The sequence below is a fragment of the Mustela putorius genome, unplaced genomic scaffold, assembly GCF_011764305.1.
Source record: "Mustela putorius furo isolate JIRA1106 unplaced genomic scaffold, ASM1176430v1.1 tig00537227_pilon_pilon_pilon, whole genome shotgun sequence".
Taxonomy (NCBI): Eukaryota; Metazoa; Chordata; class Mammalia; order Carnivora; family Mustelidae; genus Mustela; species Mustela putorius.
Window position 1 is genome coordinate 32,543,649 of NW_025422368.1, and position 13,876 is coordinate 32,557,524.

The 13,876-nt window shown below is 38.0% G+C and overlaps 1 protein-coding gene across 2 annotated transcripts in view; it reads left to right on the top strand.

Annotated features, from left to right (window-relative positions):
• Positions 1–295: 295 nt before the first annotated feature.
• EPS8 (epidermal growth factor receptor pathway substrate 8) overlaps positions 296–13,876 on the top strand; it is a 181,575-nt gene continuing 167,994 nt past the window's right edge. For both annotated transcript variants that reach the window (XM_045073347.1, XM_045073346.1), the window contains exon 1: positions 296–568. The gene's annotated coding sequence lies outside the window, so the exon portion shown is untranslated. The remainder of the gene's footprint in view (positions 569–13,876) is intronic.

Here is a 13,876-nt window from a genome sequence, read left to right on the forward strand (position 1 = left end):
CCCAGCTGCTAGTCGGTCCTGCTAGGGCACTTCTCGAAACCTGTCCGTAGCTAGGAACCCTGGCCCGACTTTGATGGTCTTGATAACTTAGCCCGGCGCCCTGACCTCTTTTCTCCCGCTCCACTCCCACCCACTCGGCCCCACCGCCGGGTTCGCCTGCAGCGCTGGGGTCGACCAGATACTCCGCGGCTCGGCTGCCGCCAAGACCCGGAGAGTGGAGCCAGCTCCGGCCGCGCCGGGGGCGCGCGCGCGCGTTCTCGCTCGCTGCTAGCAGGGGTAGTGGGCATGCGCGGCGCGCGGCTGGCTTTGGCGGCGAGCGGGTGAGCGGGCGGGCAGCTCCAGACTTCACAGGCGGCGGCGGGCGCGGCGGTCTTGCCCAGCGCGAGACCGGCGCTGTGCTCGCCCGGGAGATCGCTGCTCTCCAGCCGGGCGCCGACCGCCGCTTTGAGGCTCGCGGGGGGAGTGGAAGGGCGTGGTCCCGGTCGGGGGCTTTCTCCCGGCCGCCGCCTGCCTCGTCCCGCCTCGAGGCGCCTCCGGGGAAAGCCACGGCCCCGAGGGCGGATCCGAGGTAAGAGCCCCTCGGGCGAAAGGCGCCGGCCGGGGGTCCAGCTGTTGGAACTCCGACTAGATTTTTAAAAATCCGCCTTTGTGTGTGTTCGGGTGGAGCGGTGCCAGGCGCCGCGTCCGCTTGCATTCACTTTGACTGCTTTCAACTGGTGTCGGGAGCCAGGTGTGCCGGGGCGCCGCTGCGGAGCGCGCCGGTGCGCCCGGCCGTGGAGCGCCGCCGAGCGGGTGCCGACCTTCGGCCGCCCGCCGCCCCGCGCCGCCCGCGGAGCCCGAGGCTCCGGGAGGGGTGGGCAGAGAAGATCCTCAGTGTCCTTGTAATATTTCCTGGTAACCTGAGCTTCCGCACCTCTACACCTGCGCCTGTCCGGCCGGTGGGGCGACTACGAGAGCGGTGTTCTCACGGCGTCTTGGAGGCTCGGGGTTTCGAGAGCTACCCTCCCCACGCTCAGATGGAGGGGGTCTTTGCAGATGGAGAGTTTGGGGGCAAGGTCCCACCGTCGCATAGCCTCTCAAATTAAGATAGCTTGTTTTTGAACAGTTGTCACTCCTGATTTCTGTTGACTTTCCGTTCTTAAGTTTGTTCCACTTTAATCCCCATTTTACTTTTGGAAGATGGCCTTTCTGGTGTCTTTGTCAACTAACGCCTTTGGAGTTGACTTCTCCGCGTATGAAGAGCCGGTTCGCTTCTCCTGTGGTCACTCTTCTTTCTTTTCGAGGGTTATCTGTGTGCAGAATTCTTTGCGCGGATCGTTCTCTTCCTTGGCATTGTTTCTCAAATCCTTCTTTTCCCGTAGACCCATAGTACTGCTGGAATCTCTTTGGGGGTAGGACGCCTGTGGTATTCGGATTTGAAAACCATAGTCGTCTAGGGCCGTAGAGCATTAAGAATTGGAATTCTCCTTTACAAAATTGGAATTCTCCTTTTTAACGAAAGGCATGACTGCATTTCTTTTGAAGATTTCTTTTTTTTTTTTTGTCTCATAAGAGGAATAGTAATATTTTAAGAGTTCAGATAAAACTTGGTTTCAGATGCATAGGAACGACTTGATTTTGGCTTTCTTATTCTTTTGCGGGATAGGAGAATTAGGATTCCCAGAAGACTTTACACACACATGCATATGGAAATACACAGGAACAGCAAACTAGTTGTGTTTCTAATTTATTTGTACCGAGAGGATACTATTCTGAAGGGACTTGGGTTTTGCAAAGGGTACACTTCATGTAGATCGTGTGGACATTGAAATTAAAGTCAGTGTCATCCTGTCTCATAGATTTCCAGTTTGGAATCGGTGTTCTTCAGATAGATTGTTACAGTTCTTAAGTTGCTAGTGTCAAAAAATTTTGGTCATGGGTTCACACTTTGACTTATAATTAGAAAAATAATGCGCTTTATACAATTGCCACTAAAGGGTATCACAAATGTAATAACATTTTATAGAAAGCCTTTAGTGCAGAATTCATAGATTAAAGCTTTTTAAAATTCCACAAGTCATTCAGTCCACAGCAGAAAAAAGAAAAAAAAAAGAAAACTTTTAATCCCACCATTCTGAAATAACCACTGTTTACAATATTTGGTACCTTCTCTTTGAAATCTTTTTTCTTCCCACTTTCCAATGCCATTGAATATCAGTAAGTAGTAGTTTTCAGCCTTTTATTAATGATGGGACCATACTTGAAGTTGAATTTGGGGTGATTCTTCAGCGTGGTTTATTCTGGATTGTTTTCTATCAGGAGTCTAATGTCTAATTTTGAACCCTTTGCTTGTTTCAGGTCAAATGAAAATATTGCCTTTTGTTTTCATTTCTGATTTTTTCCTCTTTTCAATTTTTTACCTACACTGATACTTTTCAGTTATTAATCCTTTTCCATGCTATAACATAGACTTTGTATTTTTGCTTTCAGTTTTTATTTGGTAGACCCCAAATCCTAGACCCTTCCTTTTCTTGAGCTATGCTGCATACATGTTCACTCACTGCTTTTTATTTTTCTGCTGACTCTTCTGTTTTCTTCATTTACCCATTTTAATTCTGCAGGAGCTCACTTAAACCATGGTTTGTATAGGAAAATATGGTATCCACAATAAAAGATGATAGTTTTTCTCAAGGTCACTCGTTAAATGCTTAAAGTTTTAATGGGTGAGTATTTTAGCACTGATTTCATTTATGTAAAATTTAAGTTAGCTTTGGTGAGTTGTATTAAACAGATTTGGATCCTCACAAAAACAATCTAAGTTAATGATAGGTTATAAACTTTCAGACATCTGCAATGGTATGTAAGGGGAAAAGTGGAATTTTAGTTAAAGTGCTTTAGCTATAGTACAACCCTGTTGGGAATTACTGCATGAAATTGTTTGCAGCTGTTAGTGATTGAAAATATTTTCTTAAGGAAAATTCTGTAACAACATAGTTGTCAACATTTTAACTTTAATGTATGCAGGAAAGGTGCTCAGTGTTTCAGTACAGCTTCTGCAGTGTTTTCTAAAGATTTTATTTTTATTTATTTATTTGACAGAGAGAGGGATCACAAGTAGGCAGAGAGGCCTGGGGGGCGGGGTTGTGTGGAGCAGGCTCCCTGCTGAGCCAAGAGCTGGATGGGATGCCATGTGGGGCTTGATCCTCAGGACCCTGAGATCATGACCTGAGCCAAAAGCAGAGGCTTAACCCACTGAGCCACCCAGGCACCCCTCTGCAGTGTTTTCTAGATATATTCTTAGATAATATTTAAAAAAATATATTTTCCTTTTAGACTAGTTTTAGATTTAGAGAAAAATTATAAAGATAGGGCAGTGACTTCTTATATACTATGTTACCCAATTTCCTCTCTTATTACATCTTACATTAGTATTTGTGATAATTAAGCAGTATTGGAAAAAAAACAATGAAGCAGTATTGGTATGTCATTACTAACTGAGATTCACACTTTATTTAGCTTTCCTCAGTGTTTATCGGATGTCCTTTTTCTGTTTCAGGACTCTACTGTCTTAGATACCATATTACACTTTAGTTGTCATGTCTCCTTATGGTCCTTTTGGCTGTGACTGCTTGGTGGACTTTGTTTTTGATGACCTTCACAGTTGTGAGGAGTATTGATGAGATATTGGGTAGAATGACCTTCTACTGAAATCAGTGTGACTTTGTTGCCGTGATCAGACTGGGCTTGTAGTTTTTCGAAAGGAAGATCACAGAAGTAAAATGCTGTTTTTATTACATCATATAAAAGGTACGAGCTATCAACATGACTTATCACTGTTGATAATGATCTTGATCCCCTGCCTGAGTTAGTGTTTGGTAGGTTTCTACCCTGAAAAGTTACTCTTCTTTTTATGCAGTACTTTTAGAAGAAAGTCATCTTGCACAGCACACATTTAAGGAGTGGATAGTTTTACTTTTCCTCCCTGAGGGTGGGGTATCTATATAAATTATTTAGAATTCTTCTGCACGGCAGATTTTTCTTTTCTTCCCATTTGTGTATTTACTCAGTCATTTACTTATATTGTTCTGTAGTCATGGATATACATTATATACTTTTGGTTATAATCCAGTACTACTTTATTTTGTTGCTCAAGTTGTTTCAGCTCTGGCCATTGGGAGCTCCTTCAGTTGGTTCTTGTGTCCCTTTGACATGTCTCCATCAATGTGAGGGATTTTTTTTTTGTTTTTGTTTTTTGTTAATAATTTCCTTACTTTCTGACATTAAAAGATGTTCCAGGCTCATTTTTTATATTTCCATTACCTGTCCCAGTCCCAGAATCAGCCAGAAAGAATCTGTTTCATCTTCTTGGGAAATAGTATTAGAAGCCTAGATTTGGGTGCTGAGTTCTTGTTGCTACTGGGGTATCATTGCCTCTAGATCCTCTTATCTATAGAGCAGGAAGCATATGTATGTATGCAAAGCCTGTATATACACCTATCTATACATATTTCTCTACATAATCATATGTATCCATGTTAAGCGAAATATGAGTTCATATGGATATCTACAACCTTACCTACCCTATTACCACTTGTGTCATTCTGGCCTTCTCTTGTTTATCTGTCAACTCATCCCAACCATGAAAAGAAACCTGGCTCTCATCACCTGTCATCCATTTACTTAATTGTCAATCCTTTTATATACTTATACCAGTATTGAAATTGCTAACTTGTGCTCTCTTTACAGAGAGTGGGAAACAACTTTATCAACTAGAGTACAGTTCTTATGTACAGTTCCTTTTGCTTTTAGTTTAGATTCCATTCCTTTTTCCCCATCCCACTTAGTGAGATAGTTGCATGCATTAATAATAGTGTCAGATCCTTTTGTCACAATTTTTGTTCCATCCTGGGATCCTTCTGACCTTCTAAATGATTTTTTAAAAGTTCACATACACTGAAGTTCTCTCTTTGTCCTATAAAGTTCTCTGGGTTTTGAAAAATGTATCATTTCATGTATCCTTTATTATAGTATCAAAGTATCATACATTAAAAAAAAAAACCTGTGCTTCATTTATCACTCCCTTAATCCCCCCTCTCCTCTTTCCCCCTCCCCCACAACCACTGATTATTTTTTTTTTAAATGGTCCCTATAGTTTTGCCTTTTCCAGACATCATATAATGGGAATCATGCAGCCTTGTCAGACTGGCTTCTTTCACTTATGGATATGCATTTAAGGTTCGTTATGCCTTCTTGTGATTTGATAGCTCATTTCTTTTTATTACTTGGTAATTTTCCAATTTATGTGTGTTATCACAGTTTGTGTATCTATTCATTTATCGATGGACATCTTTGTTACTTCCAGTTTTGTGCAACTATAAACAAAGCTGCTACAAATATTCATGGGCAAGTTTTTGTGTAGATAAAAGATTTCACATTATTTGGGTAAATACCTAGGAACATGATCGCTGGATCATATGATAAGATTATTGTTAGCTTTATATGATTTTGCCAAACTGTTTTCCAGAGTGCCTGTGCCATTTTCATTCCCATCAACAATTAACGCAAACTCCTGTTTCTTCTCCTTGTCAATTTTGGATATTGTCAGTTTTATGGATTTTATGTATTCTAGTAGGTATAATAATATCTCATTGTTGCTTTAATTTGCCGTTCCTTAATGACATTTAGTGTTAAATATCTTTTCATATGCTGTTGTATTCTATATATTTTCCTTGGGGAGTTATCTGTTCTGAACTTTTGCCCATTTGTTAATAGGGTTGTCAGTTTTCTTATTGTTTTAAAAATTCTTTGTATCTTTTTCATATCATCATTTTATCAGATATGTATTTTGCTGATATCTTCTTCTATTCTGGCTTTTCTTTTTATTCTCTTAACAGTGTCTTTTCAGGGCAAATGTTTTTAATTTTAATGAAATCCAACTTGTCAATTTCATGGATAAATTTTTGGTGTTGCATTTTTAAAAACTCATTGCCAAATTCAAGGCCATCTAGATTTTATCATTTTTTTTTAGGAGTTTTATAATTTTACTTTTAGGTCTTTGACCCATTTTTAATTAATTTTTATGAAAAGTGTAAAGTCTGTGTCTAGATTCTCTTTTTTCAGTTGTACCAGTACCAAGTAAATGAGATTTTTAAGTCAACTAGATTATAAATTGGGATTAGGATTGAAAAGAAAGTGTTTTTATTTGATTTTTAAAAGCCTTTGCAAAATTGCTTAAAGAAAACAGTTGAGAAATGACTCGGGACCTAAAATGTAGTAATAGGTATAGTCTGTGTTGAGATTAGTTCCTGGCATTTGTGGAAGATGGAATTTTTTTTTTTAATAAAAGATTTTATTTGTTTTTTATTTGAAAAATGTTGTATTTATTTATTTGATAGCACAAGGAGGAGGGAGAGGGAGAAGCAGGCTCCCCACTAAGTAGGGAGCCTGATGCTGGGCTCTATCCCAGGACCCCGGGATCATGACGTGAGCCAAAGGCAAATAGTTAACCGATGAGCCACCAGGTGCCCAGAAGATGGAATTGTTAATACAGAGTGATATCTATCAATTCTTTCATATCTAGACATAAGAAATAATTAAGGTTTTCTATTTCTACTCTTCACAAAGAGTATCCGAAATAAGGGTATTGCAAGGCGTATGCTGAGAAGAGGCAGATGATGTATTTACTTACCATCTAGAAACTTGATATATAACTCTATGGTCTTGACTCTTATCCCATGCCACTCTTCTTGCCAGAAAGAAGTAGCTTTTTTAAAAAGTACCTTTCTTTTGATATGTCAGTAACACAGTTAATGACATTGGGACCATAATTTTTAATATTGTTATGCTACAGATAGAACCACAGCTTCCAAAAAGAATCTAGTGAGATTTGACATAGTGAAAGTAGCAGCTTTGGTGTGGCAGGTGTTACACACGTTATCTTTTTAAACTCTTACAAAAGCTCTTTAAGGCAGTTCTCCTTTTTGCGTATTACAGGTAAGAAATGTGTTCAGAAAGATAAAGTGACTTGTCGGTGATCCATATGGGGAGAAAGGGACAGAGTTTGGATGGGAACTTTGATCTTTTTGATTCCAAAACTTTCCAGTTGGTTGTGTGATCTCTCATAAAAGAAAAAGGGCAAGGATAGTATCATATGTCCTTGATTTTATTCTTTTCTTTAAAATTTGTACATGTCTTAAATGACTACTGGGTGAAATGAGAATGGCTCAAAAATTTTGTTTTTGAGATACATGGAGGTTCTTTTAACCTTTTTCTTTTTTTCTTGTTGTCTGATCTGCATCTTAGTGGCTCAGAGGTGTGAATTATTGGGAAATGGTTATAAAGAATGAAGTTCCTTTAAAGAGAAGAACTTGGGCGCCTGGGTGGCTCACTTGGATGAGCAACTGCTTTTGGCTCAGGTCATGATCCTGGAGTGCTGGGATGGAGTCCTGCTTCAGGCTTCCAGCTCCGCGGGGAGTCTGCTTCTCTCTCTGACTTTGTCCCCTCTCATGCTCTCTCTCTCTCTCAAATAAATAAATAAAATCTTAAAAAAAATAATAAAGAGAGGAACTTGTGGGGCTTAGGAAAAATAAAACACATAATAGTAAAAGTAGCTAATTGTTTATACCTTTCCCCTACTAAATTGTAAGTTTCTTGAGGGCAGGGAACTAAACTCAGTTATCTTTAAGCACAGCTTAAATGTGTCGTATATGTCGTATATGATACACACAAAATGTTTTCTGAAAGAAATAAGCACTTACTAGCATACTCTTTATGGAAGAACATTTAGAAGGGGAGGGATTTTCCTCCCAGAGTAAGTTGAACATTGTTACCTTTCATTTACTCATTCATTCATCATTTATTGAGCATTTCTGGAGTATCTGTTCTGTGCCAGACCCTGGAAATACAAAGATGGATGAGACAGGATCTCTGCTTTCTGTCTTCAGGGAACCCAGAGAATGGGACAATCATTTTAATAGAGTATAGAACTCATGAATGTATGCATTAAATGAACAAGCAAGCAAGCAATGGACTTTGAAATCAGAAAGACTTTATCTGCCTTAGTTTTCTTATCTAGGAAGTGGAAACGATAATAGTACCTATTTGACACAGTTGTTGGGGGTAGGTTAAATGAACAAAAATTATATTTATATCTCATCACATAGACAAAAGGAGAGGCCCACTGTAGCTGAGGAATCAGAAAAATCTTTACTGAAGAATGTGACATTTGGGTTTTATAGAATGAATTTTTGAGGCCAAGAATAAGAGTATGAGGAGGGACTCTGGGGCATTCCAGGCAGAAAGATGAATATGTTTGATGTGAAGAATGGTAGACATGACAGGAGTAATGGGAAATTCTGCACATTCTCACAGAACCTATAGGGATATTAGAAAGAACTGAATAATCAGTTATTTTTCATTTTTGTAGTAACAGTGCAATACAGTATTCATTGCATCATAGTAGGAAAGGATAAAGATCCCAAACCTGGTTGTTGTTGTTTTTTTAAAAATATTTTATTTATTTATTTGACAGACGGAGATCACAAGTAGGCAGAGAAGCAGGCAGAGAGAGAGGAGGAAGCAGGCTCCCAGCTGAGCAGAGAGTCCTATGCAGGACTCTATCCCAGGACCCTGGGATCATGACCTGAGCCAAAGGCGGAGCCTTTAACCCACTGAGCCACCGAGGCGCCCACCAAACCTGTTTTAATTGCATGAATCTCCTCTTCTAATCCTATGACTTTCTAAATATAGTCCTTTATATAGTAGATAAATTCTTGTTTTTTGTTTTTTGTTTTCCCCCAGTCCTGTGATACTCAAGTGATTTTTATTAAGAAAGAGGACTTGTGTGTTTTGGGGTAAAATCAGAGGTTCTGTCTTAAAGCCATGCTTATATTTAGTAGCATAGCAATATTAGAAATGTAACATCCTATAAAGGCACCATCTAGTCCTGTTTGAGCCAATCCAGAATTCTAAGAGCCATGAATGGTTTCTGAATAGAACCTGAACATAATACTTAGCAATATACTAAAATAATTTGTTAATTGTATGAATTATGTGCTTGTTGGGGGTTAGAGTTCTACAGCTGAAAAATCATGTTTTTAATATAAGGGGAGAAGAGAAAAAGGAAAGACAAAATAGAAAATAAATGAACATTAATAGAGGGAAGAGAAATTTATATTTAAAGAGAGTGGTGAAAGTCCAGAACCAGACTATTTCACAGTTACATTTTACCAAACATTTAAAGAAGAGTTAATACCTATCCTTCTCAAACTGTTCCAAAAAGTTTTAAGAGGAAGAAGTGTTTCCAAATACGTTCTCTAAGTTCAGCATTAGTCTGATATGAAAACCTGATAAAGACACTACAAAAAAAAAAAAAAAGAAAATTACAGACCAGTATCCCTGATGAACATGAATGCAGAAATCCTCAACAAAATATTAGCAATCCGAATTTGATAATACATTGAAAGGCTCCTATACCAGGATAAAGTGGGATTTATTTTGGGGATTCAAAGATATTTCAATATCTGCAAATTAGTCAGTGTGACAAACCACATTAACAAAATGAAGAATAAGAATTAATGTGATCAACTCATTAGAAGCAGTAAAAGCATTTGGCAAAATTCAATGTACATTTATGATAAACACTTTATTAGGAGGGAACATACCTCAACCTTATAAAGACCCTATATGACAAACTCACAGCTAACATGATACCAAACTTTGAAAAACTGAAACCGTTTCTTCTAAGATCAGGAATAAGACAAGGTTGCCTATTTTCACCATTTTTATTCAACATAGTACTGGAAGTCTGGCCACAATGTTCAGACAAGAAAATTGGAAAAGAAGAAGTAAAATTCACTATTTGTAGATAGCATGCTACTATACTATATATGGAAAAACCCAAAGACTCCATAAAAAAACTTAGAACTAATAAACATGAAAACTACAAAGCACTGATAAAAGAAGTTAAACAAACAAATGGAAGGACATCCCATATTCATGGATTAGAAGATTAATGCCCATTAAATGTTCATAGCATGCAAAGCAATCTTAAGATTCACTGCAGTTCTCATCAAAACACCAATAGCATTTTCCACAGAACTAGAAGAAATAAATCTTAAAATTTGTATGGATCCGCAATAGATCCTTAATGACCAAAGCAACTTTGAGAAAGAACAAAGCTGAAGGTATCACATTCCCTGATTTCAAACTGTACTGCAAAGCTGTCATACTCAAGTAGTGTATTAGCACAAAAAGAGACCAGTGGAACAGAAAAGACAGCCCAGAAATCAACCCACACTCATATGGTCAATCTATAACAAGGGAGGCAAGGATATATAGTTGGGAAAAGACAGTCTCTTTTTATACCATATGCAAAAATAAATTCAAAATGGACTAAAGAGCTAAATGTAAGATCTGAAACTATAAAACTCTTAAAAGAGAACCTAGGCGGTAAGCTCTTGGACCTCAGTCGTAGCAACATTTTTTTTGGATTTGTCTCTTCTCAAGGAAGGGCAACAAAAGCAAAAATAAACAGGTGGTACCACATCAAACTACAAAGCTTTTGCATAGTAAAGGAAACCAATAAAATGGAAAGGCAACCTACTGAATGGGAAGGGATATTTGCAAATGCTATGTTTAATAAGGGCTTAATATCTGAAAATATAAATAACTTAGTACAATTCAACCCTGGGTGCCTGGGTGGGTCAGTCTGTTAAAAACCTGCCTTCAGCTCAGGTCATGATCCCGGGGTCCTGGGATTGAGCTCTGAATCAGGCTCCTTGCTCAGTGGGAAGTCTCCTTCTCCCTCTGCTCCCTCCCACCCCCGACACCTGGCCCCTGGCTCATGCATGCTATCTCTCTCTATCTCTCAAGTAAATAAAGTATTTTTTAAAAAAATACAACTCAACAGCAGACCCCCCCCCCCAATCCAAATAAATAAAGGGCAGAGGACCTGTATAGACATTTTTCCAAAGTAGACAAGACATGTGTCCAACAGACACATGAAACAATGCTCTACATCATCACTCATACACTCATCATCAGGGAAATGCAAATTAAAACCACAGTAAGGTATCACCTCACACCTGTCAGATGGCTGGTATCAAAAAGATAAGAAGTAATAAATGTTGGCAAGGATGTGGAGAAAAGGGAATCAATCCTCAAACACTGTGGAAGGAATTTAAATTAGTTCAGCAAGTATGGAAAAACAGTATGGAGCTTCCTAAAATAATTAAAAATAGAAATACATTATGATCAAGGAATTCTATTTTATTTGAAGAAAATGAAAGCATGAGTATGTACTCATATGTTCTTTGCAGCTTTGCTTACAGTAGCCAAGATATGGAAGCAACCTAAGTGGCTGTCAATAGATGAATGAATGAATAGATGAATGAATGATGAATGAATGAATAAAGATGATACAGTGCGCGCGTGTGCACGCACACACACACACACACACACTCACAGGAATATTAATCAGCCATAAAAAAGAATGAAATCTTGACACTTGTGTCATTGTGGATAGACCTAAAGGATATTCTATAAGTGATATAAAGCAGAGAAAGACAGATACTGTATGGTTTCCCTTAAATGTGGAATCTAGAGAACAAAGGAATAAACAAAACAGAAACAGTCTCCTAAGTACAGAAAACAAACTGGTGGTTGCCAGAGGGGCATACGTAATGGGAGTATGGGCAAAAAGATGAAGGGGATTAAGAGGTATAAATTTCTAGTTATAAAAGAAGTAAGTCATGAGGATAAAAGGTACAGCATAGGAAATAGTAATATTGTAATAACTAGATATGGTAATGAATGGTAACTAGGCTTACTGTGGTGATTATTTCATAATGTATGTAAATATTGAATCACTATGTTATATACCTGAAACTAATAAAATATTGTATATCAACTATTCTTGGACAATAACCAAAAAAGTTAAAAAAAAAAAAGGGAAAACACATTTTTTAAATCCCTCTTAAAGGTTATTGATATGAATTTCATTTTTTTAAAAGATTTTATTTATTTATTTGACAGGCAGAGATCACAAGTAGGCAGAGAGGCAGGCAGAGAGAGAGGGGAGGAAGCAGGCTCCCTGCGGAGCAAAGAGCCCGATGCGGGGCTCGATCCCAGGACCCTGGGATCACGACCCGAGCCGAAGGCAGTGGCCCCAACCCACTGAGCCACCCAGGCGCCCGATATGAATTTCATTTTATTTAGAAAGTCTTTGATTAGCACCACTAAAATGTTATATTTCTTTTAGAATATTACTATTCTAAATATCTTTTAGAATATTACTATTAGAATATTATTCCTTATTCTAGAAATACACGTGTATTATTGGTATATTATTTATTTAGAAATACATGTGTATTATTGGTATATTATTTATTTGCTTAGTGCAACAATAGAATGTTTCTAGTGTCTGAAATATAAAGTTTGTGATCATTAAACACTGTAAATTTTTTTTGCTGATTATAGTTTTTGTAATATTTTGTAATATTGTAATTGTTTCTATTTTTCACTAGAAAATAAAATATTTTAAAAGTGCAAGTAGTGAAACAAATCTGTAAAGAAAGTATATGTGAAATTTGTCATTGAAGTCCTTGAATACAATGTTTAGTCTTCTATAATAATTTTGACATTTGAAGTTAATGCTATACAGTAAGGTGATTTTGAATATGTTGACTTTTAAATTTGAAGAAAGATATACTTGTGATGTTAGAGAATATGCATTTAGCTTTGATAAACGGAGGAAAATAGAACATTACTATATATCTGTATAGTTGCCCCCCCTTCCTCCAATAGCATGCTCAGCTTGTGTTTGTACGTATGTGTGTAGGTAATTTCCAATTTCCTTTCCAGCGTATTTTCAAAACTTTAACTGTTTTATGACCAACCATATATTGGGATTTTAAAATATTACTTTGTAATATAGAAAAAATATTGATTAGAAACCCTATCTTTAGGTTCAGTTGTTCATTTTAGCATGTTTATCTTCGCTGTAAAACTTGTGATGTAGGGACGCCTGGGTGGCTCAGTTGGTTAAGCCGCTGCCTTCGGCTCAGGTCATGATCCCAGCGTCCTGGGATCGAGTCCCATATCGGGCTCCCTGCCAAGCAGGGAGCCCGCTTCTCCCTCTGCCTCTGCCTGCCATTCTGTCTGCCTGTGCTTGCTCTTGCTTCTCTCTCTATGACAAATAAATAAAATAAAATCTTTAAAAAAAAAACAACTTGTGATGTATAATCTTATTTTTCAGGACTGTATACCACAACTCGTGTTATTTATTTATTTATTTTTATATCTCAGGATCATTTTAGTCAAGAGAAGACATTAATTTTATTGGTAGTAATTTTATTTCATTCTTTTTTGGGGCCTTGTTAGATTCCGAATAGTTTAAAAGCAACAGAATTCTTTCTGTGATAAAAATCTAGTCATTGGGACAAGTCTTGTAGCGTTTTTCACATGATGCTCATGCATGTAAAGGTGGGGAATCAATATGTATGTCTAAAGAATTTATATGAAAGAGGTATGGTTAATTATTGAGGAAAGGAGTCCTCTAAAGATTTTAAATAGATTTACATTAATTCACAGATTTATTTAATGATTCATCTCTTCTTTTATTTTTAAAGACTTTATTTATTTTGTATGAGAGAGCACAGGCAGGGGGTGGGGCAGGGAGGGCTGGGTCAGAGAGGGACAAGCAGACTGTGCTGAGTGAGGAGCCCTGTGTAGGGCTTCATCTAATGACCCTGAGATCCTGACCTGAATGGAAGTCAGGAGTTGGGTGCTGAGCCACCCAGGCACCCCTCATCTCTTCGATTTTTAAATGACCGATCCATGATAGCCAAGCTTAAATAATAATGTGTAAAGAATAATAAAACAAAATTGTGTACAAAAT